A 13,746-nucleotide genomic window follows, 5' to 3' on the forward strand; every position below is an offset into this window, starting at 1 on the left:
AGTGACTTTATCTTTAAAATATACTTTTGGGGCTCCCAGGTGGCTCAGTTGGTTAAGCTTCCGATTCTTGATTTTGGCTTAGGTCATGATCTCAGGCTTGTGAGATGGGGAGCCCCACGTGGGGCTTCTGTGCTGAGTGTGGAGCCTGCTTAAGATTCTCTCTCTCCTTCTGCCCCTCCTCCTCCCCTCTGCTTGTGCTCTCTTTCTCTTAAAAAAAACAAAAATCCCCAAAACATATATATATATATATATATATGCACATGCATACTTTCAAGGAATGCTGAAAAATGTTGTTTTGTTGAAAAAACAGGTGAAGACTGGGATGATGGATCCTGATCACCAACAGAAAATCGTAGCACAGAGGACCACAGGGAAAGGGAGGGAAAACTGAACAGGAAGAAATCAGAGAGGGAGACAAACCACGAGAGACTCTGGATTCCAGGAAACAAACTGAGGGTTGCAAAAGGGAGGGGGGTGGGGGGATGGGGTAACCAGGTGATGAGCATTAAGGAGGGCATGTGTGATGATGAGTACTGGGTGTTATATGCAACTAATGAATCATTGAACACTACATCAAAAACTAATGATGTACTATACGTTGGCTAATTGAACATAAAAAAAACTAATTACCTCAAAAAAATAAAATAAATAAAAGAGAAAAAAAATTGTATTGCTGCTAAACCATGAGGGCTGGGTAGACTGTAACTGGACCAAAGACATGGACTGGATTGTCTTGTCAATTCACTCAATAGTCTCGTCAATGGAGAACTGCATCAGTTGAAAAAGACAGGATCATCAAGAACTCCAATTTTTTTTTTTTAAGATTTTATTTATTCATTTGAGACAGAGATACAGAGAGAGAGAGAGAGAGCATGAGCGGGGGGAGAGGCAGAGGGAGAGGGAGAAGCAGGCTCCCCGCTGAGTCAGGACCCCGATGTGGGGCTCGATCCCAGGACCCTGGGATCATGACCTGAGCCGAAGGCAGACGCTTAACCATCTGAGCCATCCAGGCGCCCCAAGAACTCCATTTTTATAGGAATGAGGGTTTAAGTCACTTTACCAGGTGAAGGACCCTGTCCAATGGAGGTGCAGGCGGAGGGTAAAGGGAAAATGGAATGAGTGGTGGAAGAAGGAATTCATGATATTTAATTTAGGTCATGTGAACAGCTATAAAAATAGGAACTATAGCAGATAAGCAGATAAGGGGCTTAGTGAATTAATAGGATTTGGGCTCACACCATGCCTTGGCCCTTAACCTAATATGAGCTGATAAGACAACTGCCTCAACACTCTGTACTCTAACTTTCTCCTTTTTGAGTTTGGGCAGCTGACATCCACTAACACTTCCCACCACCAAATGCCTCACAAGAATTATGGGAAATGTGATGTTGCTGATGGTATGGAGTGAAATCCATTCAAAAAGCTAAATACAAAGCAATTCCATAGTTTCTGACACAGCCAGACAAGAGATGTCACCTCCCGGAGAACATCCACCCTGTAGGAGACCCATCCACACCCTACCTGGCCCACTTTTGCTGATAACCTCTAACATGTGAAGTCTGCTGGAGATCCCCTGATTTAAAGCCATGGTAGCATCATTCTGTGTTTTCTGTCCATGGTTTTGTCAAAGTCTCTATGCTTTTGTCTTCAGTGGGTGGTTCTAATGGACTGGGACATGTCCTCAGAGCATGTGCAATCTGCTCTTCACTGTCTCCACAATCTTTGAACTGCAGGGTCCTTGTTCTTCAAATGAGGAGAGTGACACCTACCCTCATGTAAGAATTAGATCACTCCATCATGGCTAGAAGTAGAATTTCCTAAATTGAATTCTTAAAAAAATTTTCATTTTTATTTTTCTTTCTTCTTTTTTTAAGTAGGCTCCATGCCCAGTGTGGAGCACAACATGGGGCTTGAACTGACGACCCTGAGATCAAGACCTGAGCTGAGATCAAGAGTCGGCCACTCAACTGACTGAGCCACCCAGGTGCCCCTAACTTGAATTTTAATGATGTTCAGAAAAGAGAAATAAGGTGCAGCACCCTCCAATTCCCTTCTCTCTCCCCAAGTGTGGAGCCCAGGGAGGCACCTCTCTGCCCTACCCAAAAAGTAGACACACCCCAGGCAGCCTGCCCCCACATCTTATTGGCCAGATATGGTACATGTGCTCATGACAATCATTGGCTTAGATCAGGGATGGGAAAACTTTTCCTGTAAAGGCAAAATAATAACTATTTTAGGCTTTGGGGGCCACATATTACCTTTGTTGCGTATTTTTTCTTCTTCTCCATCTTTCTCCGCCTCTTCTATCCTTTGAAAGTATAAAAACGTTTCATAGCTCATGGGCTTTATAAAAACAATGTGTGAGTCAGATTTGGGCTGTAATTTGCCAACCCCTGGCTTAGATCACTCACAGTTCATTTTCTAGCAGTAGGCACAAACAAAATTCTGTGAGAGGGATTAAAAGGGAACGGCTTTGTGGGCAGCTAATAAGATCTGCTCTGAGTGACAGAATGGCCAATGTATTCAGCATTGACGATAACCCAGAGTCAACAAAAATTACATTTGAAATTAAATTTCCCTATCAACCATGAGTTGTTACAGCAAAACCATGAACTGTAATCATTACCATAGCAATGTTTTATCTTGCTAGCCATTACAAAAATAGACTATTTTATTAGAGTTTAGGTTCACAGCAAAACTGAGCAGAAGGTATAGAGATTTCAAATATATGCCCTGCCCCGACACATGCATAGCGGGCCCCCCTCCCCCCCCCCCCCCCCCCCTGACATCCCCAACAGAATGACACATTTGTCACAACTGGTTATCTACATTGTTGTTAGCTATTTCTTGATGACAATGAATTTCTTTTATTACAATAGAAAGTAAATCTCTGTATCCCATCTTATGGGCCATCTCGGATTCTCTTGGCCTCTCTTGTTCCCAGCTGTGTCCATTTCTGGCTCCTTTTGCCACTTTAGACTCAGGAAAAGTGCCATGGGGCAGACTGTGGAGTCTTTCTTCCCCTGAAGTGCTGATGGGCCAGGTAAAACTCAGAGGCACGAGAAGTTAACTCCCCGTGAGGCAAAAAATTTTGCATATATACTGCATTTGAAAAAAATAAAAGAACACATTGATTCAGGGCAGAACCTCTGGAAGACATTAGCACCAAAACAAGTTTGAGGGAAGCTCTTCCTAGCTGATTCCTGCCATCAGAGAGCACCCAGGCTTGCACTACAAGAAACACAGGTGTGTTTAACTGCAGTAAGGTGAAGAGCTGGTGTGTAGGAAGTAACGAGAAAAGATACAGAACAAAAAGGAGTAGGCAGCATCACTGAACCCAGAGCTGCGGGCCAGGTTCCCATCAGACCCAGCCGGTCAGCTGCTCTGATCTGTCTATACACCTCTGGCTGGGTCTGAAATGCAGAGGAGAGACGGGAAACAGTACAGAAAGGGGGGGTGGGGTGCCCACTGTGGGTTCTGTAGACCTTCTAGGCAACAGTAGAAGATAAAGAGCTGCTTGTGCCTGCCCAGCAGAGCTCATAAGTGGGTCGAGAAGAAACATCCAAGAAGTCCTCCCTGGAGGAGTTTATTGTGTCAGCACCAAAATTTCTTCCTCCCTCTTCCTCCGAAAACTGACAGCCCTTTGGTCTTTCTTCCCTCCCGGGGTATTGGGTGGTGATCGTGTAGGGTTGTATCCAGGAATCCAACACTATTTACTGAACACATACTATGCACCAGGCACTCTTTAGAACAGGTGTAATAGCGATGAACAAGCAGACAAAATCCCTGCTCTGGGAGAGTATAGATTTTAGTGAAGGGAGATAGACAGTAAACAAATGCATAAGTAAAATATATCATATGTTGGATGATGACAAGGGCTTTGAAAAAAAGAAAGAAAATGAGATAGAGGAGCTGGGAGTGGGGTTACTTCTATTAGGGTAGTGTATTACTTTGCTAGGGCCGCCATAACCAAGCCCCACAGGTTGGGTGGCTTCAACAACAGAAATCTATTTTCTTACCATTTTCGAGGCCAGAAGCCTGACCTCAAGGTGTCAGGAGAGTTGGTTTGTCCTCAGGAATTCCTCCTTGGCTTGCAGATGGCCTCTGTGGATGTCTGTGTCTTAATCCCCCACTTCTTAGGAAGACAGCAGTCATATTGGATTAGGGCCTACCCAGAGGACTTCATTTTAATTTGGTCACCTCTTTGAAGAACCTGTCTCCAAATACAGTCACATTCTAGCATAGTGGGGGTTAGGATTTCAACATATGAGTTTTGGTGGGGAGAGGGGGACAACATTCAGCCCATAACAGATATCATGGGAAAGCCTTGCTGAGAAAGTGGTATTTGAGCCAAGTCTTGAAAAATTTGAAAGAGCTGGCCATGCAGATATCTGGGGGAACAGCAAGTACAAAGGCCCCTGAGACAAAGGTGTGCTTGGTGAGTTGGAAGAGCAACAAGGAGGTGTTGTGGCTAGATCAGGAGAGCAAGGGGACCGCAGTAGGAGAAGAGGCCAGAAAGGTATAGGGAATGGGCAAAATCAGGTAGGCCCTTAGGCCATTGAAAGGACTTGGGTTTTTACTCTGAATGTGAGGGGGAAGTCCTTAGGGGAGAAATCGTGTTGCTAGTGTAAGTTCAGGTTCAAATGCATTACTCAGTCTGAGTAAAGTCTATCAGGTGCTGATTGCCACAGGGCCCCAGGGCTGAGGAGACAGACCAATGATTAATCCATTTTGATGGAAAAGGTATATCTATTTCTAGGACTCTCAGAAGATGATTTCTAAACTCCGTCTCCATTCTTGCTGTTATTACTGCAAAACTTATTTTTATTTTTATTTTTTTATTTATTTGACAGAGAGAGAGATAGTGAGAGCAGGAACACAAGTAGGGGGAGTGGGAGAGGGAGAAGCAGGCTTCCCGCCGAGCAGGGAGCCCGATGTGGGACTCGATCCCAGGACCCTGGGATCATGACCTAAGCCGAAGGCAGATGCTTAACGACTGAGCCACCCAGGCTCCCGCAAAACTTATTTTTAATACACTTTGAAAATGAGGTAGAAAGGCTACCTTTGACAAAATTTTGAAGGATGCCTGGATTTGTGTTGTGCTTCCTTCCTCTTCCTTTTCTTTAGCTGAGCTCAGGGAAGGGGACAGCAGCAGAGATCTGTTTTCTGTCATCCTTTGTGCTGGGTTATGATCATCTGCTTCTAATTTTTGATTCTGTATTTTTTAAATCTTGGTTAAGGCATCATATTCTTTGCAGGATTTATGGCTGATGTGCCTTTCACAGCCAGAGAATGAATGGCCAATGTGGATGGTACCAATGTGTCTAAGCAGCAAATGCTAAGCAGCATAGCTACAGAGCTATGAAGAAGATTGATACCGAAAAACAGCTATTGGAATGAATAATAATTTTTTTAATAGTACGTTTATTTTTATACTTCCCATCAGAAGACCTTGGAGTCACACATAAATCATGTTTACTTATAAACCCAGAGGCAAAATGGTCCAGTGGAAATACCACTGGGTTTGTTTTTCGAAGACACGGGTCAAGCCTAAGTTTGCTCCTTCCTGGCTCCATGCCTTGGGGGAAATCATTTTTCCTCTTTCCAACTCAGCTCTTCCACCTGCACACTGGAAAAAACAAGAACTCCTTCACCTCTTATAGAATGTTGGGAAGAACAAGTAAAGGAATACTTCGTGATGTTTAATATAGATATTTTAATAATATATATATGCAAGGGCTGTCAAATACCACAAACAATTGTTTTACTCTTCCTTAGTTTTTTTTCTTCTTGTTCCTTTTTCCTTAGGCCACTGTCCCATCTCTTATTGTCTGTAGTGTCCATCACAACCTCTGACATTCCATGTGTCTTGCTCTCCAGGGCGGTGGGAGGCAGCACAGGCAGTGGGAAACACAGGGCTTTGGGTTCTCATGAACATGGATGGAATCCCCTGCCTCTTTGATCTAAGGGTCACTTGGGCGTATGATTAAACTTCCTTGGATTCTGTAAAATGGAGCCATACCAGATGATCTAAAACTACCTACATTTTTTTGGGGCGCCTGGGTGGCTCAGTTGGTTAAGCAACTGCCTTCGGCTCAGGTCATGATCCTGGAGTCCCGGGATCGAGTCCCGCATCGGGCTCCCTGTTTGGCAGGGAGTCTGCTTCTCCCTCTCCCACTCCCCGTTTGTGTTCCCTCTCTCGCTGTGTCTTTCTCTGTCAAATAAATAAATAAAATCTTTAAAAAAATAAAAATAAAAAAAATAAAACTACCTACATTTTCAAATATAGTGAAAGTATTAAGCTAGCCCCTATATTTCAGGATATGAAAGTAGTCCCTTCCATCCAGCCTTTGGAATATTAAGTTGTCATACATGACAGTCAAGGCCTCTCTTAATTACATGAATTCTAGGTTCAGCAGAAAAGCAAGTAGCCAGGACATGATTTCACCTCTTAAGAAAGCATTCAGATGGATCTAAATATGTTTTAAAATTTGGATGAGGTAGGATTCTCCTCCTCTTAAAAAACGTTTTTCTAGGGCTACTAAAATGTTCACATTTGCAATATAGTTAAAAAAAATTCTCTTCTGACTCTTAATCATAGGGAACAACCTGAAGGTTGCTGAAGGGGAGGGGGGTGGAGGGATGGGGTAACTGGGTGATGGACCTTAAGGAGGACATGTGATGTAATGAGCACCGGGTATTATGTAAGACTGATGGATCACAGACCTCTACCCCTGAAACCAATAATACATTATATGTTAATTAATTGAATCTAAATAAAAAATGTTTTTTTTTTTTTAAAGTAATTCTCTTCTGGATTGAACAAGAAGGGAAGGACCACGACCTCAGATAAGGCTTGGTGTAGCTATGACTCAGGTGGTTTCTTTCCCTCCTGCTGCATCAGCGGCTGGGCTCTCCTTGCTTCTCTCTTTCTTTCCTTCTCCTTTCCTTCTTCTCCTTCCCTCCTCCTCCTTTCCTTTCTCTTCCTTTCCTTCCTTCTTTCCTTTTATTGAGGTGAAAGTCACATAATATAAAATTAACCACTTAAAAATGAGCAATTTGTTGGCATTGAGTACATTCAAAATGCTGCACAACCACCACTTCTATCCAGTTCCAAAACATTTTCATCACTCCCAAACGGAAGCCAGCAGTAACTCCCTATTCCCCCTCCTCTCAGCCCTGGCAACCATCAAACTGTTCTCTGTCTCTATATAGTTACCCATTCTGGATATTTCCCAGAAGTGAAATCATACAATATGTGATCTTTTGTGTTCAGCGTCTTTTATGTACCATATTGTTTTCAAGTTTATCCATGCTGCAGCATGTCAGTACTTCACTCCTTTTTATGACTAACATTCCATTGTATGGATATATTATACCTGGTTTATCCCTTCATTCATTCACAGATATTTGGGTCCTGTTTTCTTTTTAAAGAACTGATGTCAGATGATACACCTCCTTTGTTCAAATCTCCCATATGACCAAGACTGGAAGCTGAAGTCCCACTAACAGCTTTAAGGGCTGTGACCTGTGTCCACGTTTCCTCTTTGACATCACATTCTTCTGCCCTCCTCACTTGCTCTAGTTTGATCACACAGACTTCCTAGCTGTACTGAACATGCTAAGCATACACCTTCCCTAAGGTCTTTGCACTGACTGTGACTTTTGACTGAATAGGTATCCCCACGACTTACTCCTTTACTTCATTCTACTGTTGCTTAAATGTTACCTTTCCATTGAGTCTTCTGTGATCATCCTGTTTACAACCCCTCCCCATCTGAGCACCAACCTTCCTTATTCTATTCCATTTTCTCCAAAGCATCTATCATTTTCCAACCGTGTATAACGTACATAATAAGTTATATTGATCGTGTTTACTTATTTTTTGTCTTCTCCCTTCTCCACTACCACAAGAATGTTGTACAAAATCAGCAATTTTCTGTTTTGTTTATTGATGCATTCTAAGCCCCAGTAAGCCTGGGAGATAACCAGCACTCAAAAAATATTTGAATGAATTAACGATGAAGGGGGAAAACATATGGAGTACAAGCCACCTGGCACAGGGCAGGGAACACAGGCTGAGATTCTCAGAGGATTTTCATGCACTTTTCCTCTTCATGCTGTTCCGTGAGTCCAGCTTCCATATCCCCTTTCTTTCCCATCCAGACCATTTACAGCACTCTTCATTCCTTCTCTAGCCTGGTCTCATCCATTTCTCTGATGATGTAAACACAGGATAAACAACTTTCCTGGGTGGAACTGTCTGATAGAGAGGAACCAACCTTTTCTGAAAGGAAAAAGCCAAGATGTCGTTGTATTAAGTATTTTGATCAATCTATGACTATTTCTTACCTATATCTTCTGGCTCTATCCTGGAAAAGACCTATTGGATTTCTGGGTTTTTTAATGGCATAACTGGTTTAAGATAGATCCATCTACTTCTTATTTATAACTTTATAGATTTTAGGATTTATGATCCTAAGGAATTATGCCAATCACTGAGGTCATTAATCATTGTATTTCGACAAATTTAAGATACCATACATTCAAAGTTGTACCAGTATTTTATTTATCTCCAAGAAAGGAAAAACTGCTGCTAATTAATCTATGATGTGAAGCTTTCTTCTTCTTCTTCTTATTTTCTTCTTTCTTCTTCTTCTTTTGGAGATTTTAGTACTCCTTTATCAGTATGTGATAGAATAAATTACAAAATATCAGTAAGGATATAGAAAATTTAAGTGACACTCTCACCAACTTGACCTGACATATTTAGATGATCCAATAACTGTAGAGTACACATTCTTTACAAGTGCACATTGAACATTCACCAAGATATATCTTATGTTACTGGGCCGTACATAAAACTAAGAAATAATACCATTTACAAGAAAATCAAAGTGTAAACTACTTAGGAATAAATAAATTTAACAAAAAATGTGCAAAACCTGTACAATGAAAACTATAAAATATTATAGAGAGAAATTAAATATCTAAATAAATGGAATGGTAAATTGTTCATGGATTGGAAGCCTCTATATTATTATTATGTCTACCCTCTCTAAAGTTACGGCCATCCAGTCAAAATTCCCGTAGGATTATTTTAAAAGAATTTACAAGCTGGTTGTAAAGTTAATGTGAAATTGCAAAGGATATAGAAGAGCCAAAATGATCCTGAAAAAGGATATTGGAAGACTTCACTACTTGATTTCAAGAATTACTAAGAAGCTCTACAGTCATCAAGATAGTGTAACATTGGTGTAAATAGATGAATGGGACCCAATAGAATGCAGAAATAGACTCACACATATACAATTAATTGATTTTCAACAAAGGAGCCAGGAAAATTCAATGGGGAAAATGACAGTCATGTCAACAAATGTGACTGGAACAACTAGGTATCTATATGAAAAAATTCTCATTGTATATTACATTTGTAGTATGTATTTACGACAAATTACAATTTTGAGTCCATGTTATCCATGCCCTAGGAAATAATTTGTTCTGCATGCAACTGCTATATGAGCTCTCTCAAATCTTAGGAGTTGTATTTATTAAGTGAAGCTTATTAAAGGGCTGCAATTGCATTGAGGACACAAGGGCATCATTTAGAAGATAGTTTGAAGCATTAAATACTATTTTATTTTCTGGGGGATATAAGAATGACCTATTTTTATTTATTTTTAAAAATTTAAATGCAATTAATTAACATGTAGTGTATTATTAGTTTCAGAGGTAGAGTTCAGTGATTCATCAGTCTTTGCTTTCTTACCATTTAGCACTCGGTTGTTGCCTTGTAAAAAAATATGTAATTTTAGTCACTCTTCCAAAGATAAATATTTGCTTCTCTAATAGCAGATTTGCATCCCACCGTTGTTCTGTGCCTTTCTGTGAACACATTAACTTTTATTTCATTGCTGAATCATAGTGCAATCTTTCTAAAGATATTTGAGTTGTAATTAAAAACACATGTAGTAACAGCCATGCACACAGTTCCAAGTAGGGGCACGACTGGAAGGGACTGCACAGGAAGGGACTACAGCACCAGGGGCTGACTTGGTGATGTAATCATCAGACTCTATGGATCATAAAACATGTTGTAATTTCAGAGATATTAAAATGTGGGGGAAAAAAAGCCAACCACAAATGTGTCTTAGAGTCAACGAAATGGGTTAGCAATTTAGGAATCCCAATTGGGTTTTTTTATTTTGTTTTGTTTTGTTTCCCCCTCCTACAGAGGAGCAGATTCAAAGTTGCAATCACAGAGATCTCCAAGTGAGCTGTGATTCTCTGCATGAGCCTCCCTTTGCTCATTGGATATGCTTGACCATATCAGAAAGCGCAGCTAGCATTCTTTTGGGTGTGTGGGGGTAGAGCTGAATTTTAAGGGAAATGGCTGCCATGGCGGCATTTGGGAATTGGGGTAGCCAATTATGCTTCAGGGCAGATCAATTGCTTTAATGTTCTCCTATACATTATGTAGGAGTGGCAGCCCTAAAATAACCACCTAATGGTCCTAGCCTGCTTTCTGGATGTGTGTGGGGTAAACTGACTTCCTCATGCCACATACTCTTTGAAATATTGTCAGATCATTGTGCATCCTTCACTTTTCTCACTTTCTTCAACCATCTCTCCAAACTTCTGAAAGCTTGTGATAAACTTCAACATTATTCAGAGTATTTATTGCACATGCATTTTGCTATGGTCTGAAGGTTTGTGCCTCCCTCCTCCTCAGATTTGTATGTTGAAACCTAAACCCGAAGGTGATGGTATTAGGTGGGGCCTCTGAGAGGTGGGTAGGCCATGAGGGCCGCGTCCTCATGAATGGGATTCGTGCCTTTATAAAAGAGGTTCCAGAGAGATCCCTTGCCTCTCTCCCATGTGAGGATACAGGGAGAGGTTGGCTGTCTGCAACCCAGAAGAGAGCCTTCACCAGAGTGTGACCATACTGTCATGTGGATCTCGGACTGCCTGGCTTTCAGAGTGGTGAGAAATACATTTCCGTTGCTTATAAGCTATCCAGTCTGTGGTGTTTTGTTATAGGGCCTGGACAGACTGAGACACGTTTATTATTTGAAAAATAATAATGCAATAGCAAAAACCACTTCCAGAGTGCATCTATTGCTGGTATTGTGCTGAGCATTTTACTATTTGTTGCTCATGACAGCCCTCTGAAGTAGGTACAATTATTGTACCATTTGAATGATGACAAAAACTGAAGCTCAGAGAGGATTAATAACTTTCCCATGGCTGTACAACTCGTAGATAGTTGGATCTGAGTTTCAAAACCAAATCTCCTTGTAATTAATAGCCATTTTTATATAGTTCTGTATAAGGAACTTGTGAAAATGATATAATAAAAATACCTCCAGATGAGCAGAGCCTTTGTTTCAGACTGGTGCCCCAAGGACATTATGTACTTATTCTAATGGTTCTTCTGTTATTTGGGACACTTTTGGAGCCCCCTTTTGGAATTGTCTTTAGGACCTGAATTTTGAGTATCATCCTTATATTAATCATTACTCATCCTTTGAGATCAGATTTGATTGTTTGAAGGACCCTAATGAGACAGATCTACCAACTAAGGCACAGGATCACTATGATAAACAGGGTGACATAGTTTTCAGTCATAAGGAAATGACCAGTTTCCTTGCGTCGGTTGTAAACCAAAGCAGAGGCATCCTTGGGATGTGTATGATCTTCCTTGGGTCATGATGGTTTGAGAGACATGAGACATTGATGTAAATGCAACTAGCAGGAGTAAAAAAACAGAACATACACTGACTTCATTTATCAATATTAGCCATTTGCGTCGCACTTCTGTTTTGTTGGTACACACCAGGGACCTCAAATTAGCTGCTCAAGGCAGTACACAGCTCCCGGAAGTATTTCTATGGTCCTTTCAGTGCACCCATTCAGTGTGTTAATAGGCTATATAATTAGGCAGCTTTTAGGCTTGGTGGGCAAATAAGCAATTTAGTCCCAATTGTCCTATATCCACCCACTCAGGGTGTTTACGTTAATCCCACACCCTCTGAAGGCATTTGGGCTTTTGACCCCTGGTGTTCCAGCTCTTTTGTCTAAAGGAATTTTGAATAATAGGCATTTACTCAGTTCAAACACACACATACACACACACACCCCTTAGGGTATTTCATGTCCCAGTTTAAACTTAAAGCTTAAGCTACACCCAGCTAAAAATAATTCTCCCTTTTCCTGAATTTTTCTAAAATTTCAGTGAACCCCCCTTTGCACTCCCAAGCAGCGGTCTTCTGCTGTAGCTCTTTGTAAAACAGTTCTCATACCGCTTCAGAGGCTGAGTCTTCGTCAGCAGAGGTGGTCCTGTGCAGATGAGGCTGGGGCCCTTCCAAATCTGCTTCCTTTTTGAAACAGCAGGAAATATTCCCACGTGTTTGGACCTTTCATTCATACTTTCTCCTTGCCCCTTTGCTAGCCTGGTTGTCTTGGTTTAGACATTAGTCTTGGATTCTGATGCTTGTTACCGACTCTGCTGAATTTTGAGGCATCTCTTGCTCATGCCCTGATTCCTAGTATTGCCTTACCCAGGTCTACATTAACTCTATGCCTGCTAGGCTTTGGTGGCCTGTCTCTGCTTCTCATTATATGATTCTGGGCTACGTCCTCTTCTTCTTGGGGCTGCTACCTCAAATGAACCATACCTACCACCATAAGGAGAACTGGGACAGAACTGAGGACAGGATTCCATGGAGCATCTGCCTTTATAGCCCCCTAGTATCTAGCACTGGTCTTTGTATAAGCAGAGCCTTGACAGAAATTTGTTGATGGAATAAATTAAAAAACAATGCAGTTACAGTAGCATTTCATGATGTGGAAAGGAAAGTACTTAGTCAACTAATATTGGATGTACCTCTTTAGAGGAGGCACCGTGGGAGATGCTGAGGATTCAGAGATGGAAAGTTTGGGTCTCTTTCCTCAAGAAATGTACATACTACTTGAAGTCTAGAGCTAGAGGGGAAGTCTGGGTGGTCATTTTGGACAGAGATGATAGAGAATTTACTAAACTGTGAGCCTTAATCCCAGGTCCTGTGCCAAACAAATCTTGAATATGTTAGGGGGGGGGTTACAATTTCTGAGCTGGAAAGATTCTTGAGAAAAACTGGAGAAGTCCTCTCTTGGGTCTTGATGCTGGCTGAAGAATGGTGGTCCCTGAGGGAGAGGGGGGTGCTGGGTGAAGGGCTTGGCCAGGGAGACATGTAACACCCATATGAGATCATGAGCGGGTTTCCCAGGGCTGTCCAATCTACCTTTAGTTAATTTTTTTGGGGGGGGGGCAGATATTGGTTAGAAAGGAGGTTTTTGTTTTGTTTTGTTTTTCCCATATGGGAATTAAAAAAAATCACACAGCCTCCTGGAGATCAGTCTCTTACTGGCTTGGCATGACTTTTAAAAATAATGAATCTGTTGTGATATGCAACTGAAATTCTGACATTTTTTTAAAAGGGGGCCCCAAGTTTTACCAGTAAACTTGAGCTTTTGCTAAACGTCACAGATAGTGTGGTCAAAGTAGTTTTGGTTATGAAGCAAGCTCTAAAAAACCAGAACAACCAAAGTGATCTTCCTCTATATACACTGTAAGTTATCTACCACAGCATCTCATCGGAGAGGTGGCCTTGAGAGCTCATGTAAGTAGGTTATACGATCATCTCACCAGCACAAGAACTCTCTGGCTGCCACCAGTGACATGAGCCCGGAGTGGGGTGGAGGGAA

Source organism: Neomonachus schauinslandi, chromosome 5 (assembly GCF_002201575.2).
Source record: "Neomonachus schauinslandi chromosome 5, ASM220157v2, whole genome shotgun sequence".
NCBI classification, from domain to species: domain Eukaryota; kingdom Metazoa; phylum Chordata; class Mammalia; order Carnivora; family Phocidae; genus Neomonachus; species Neomonachus schauinslandi.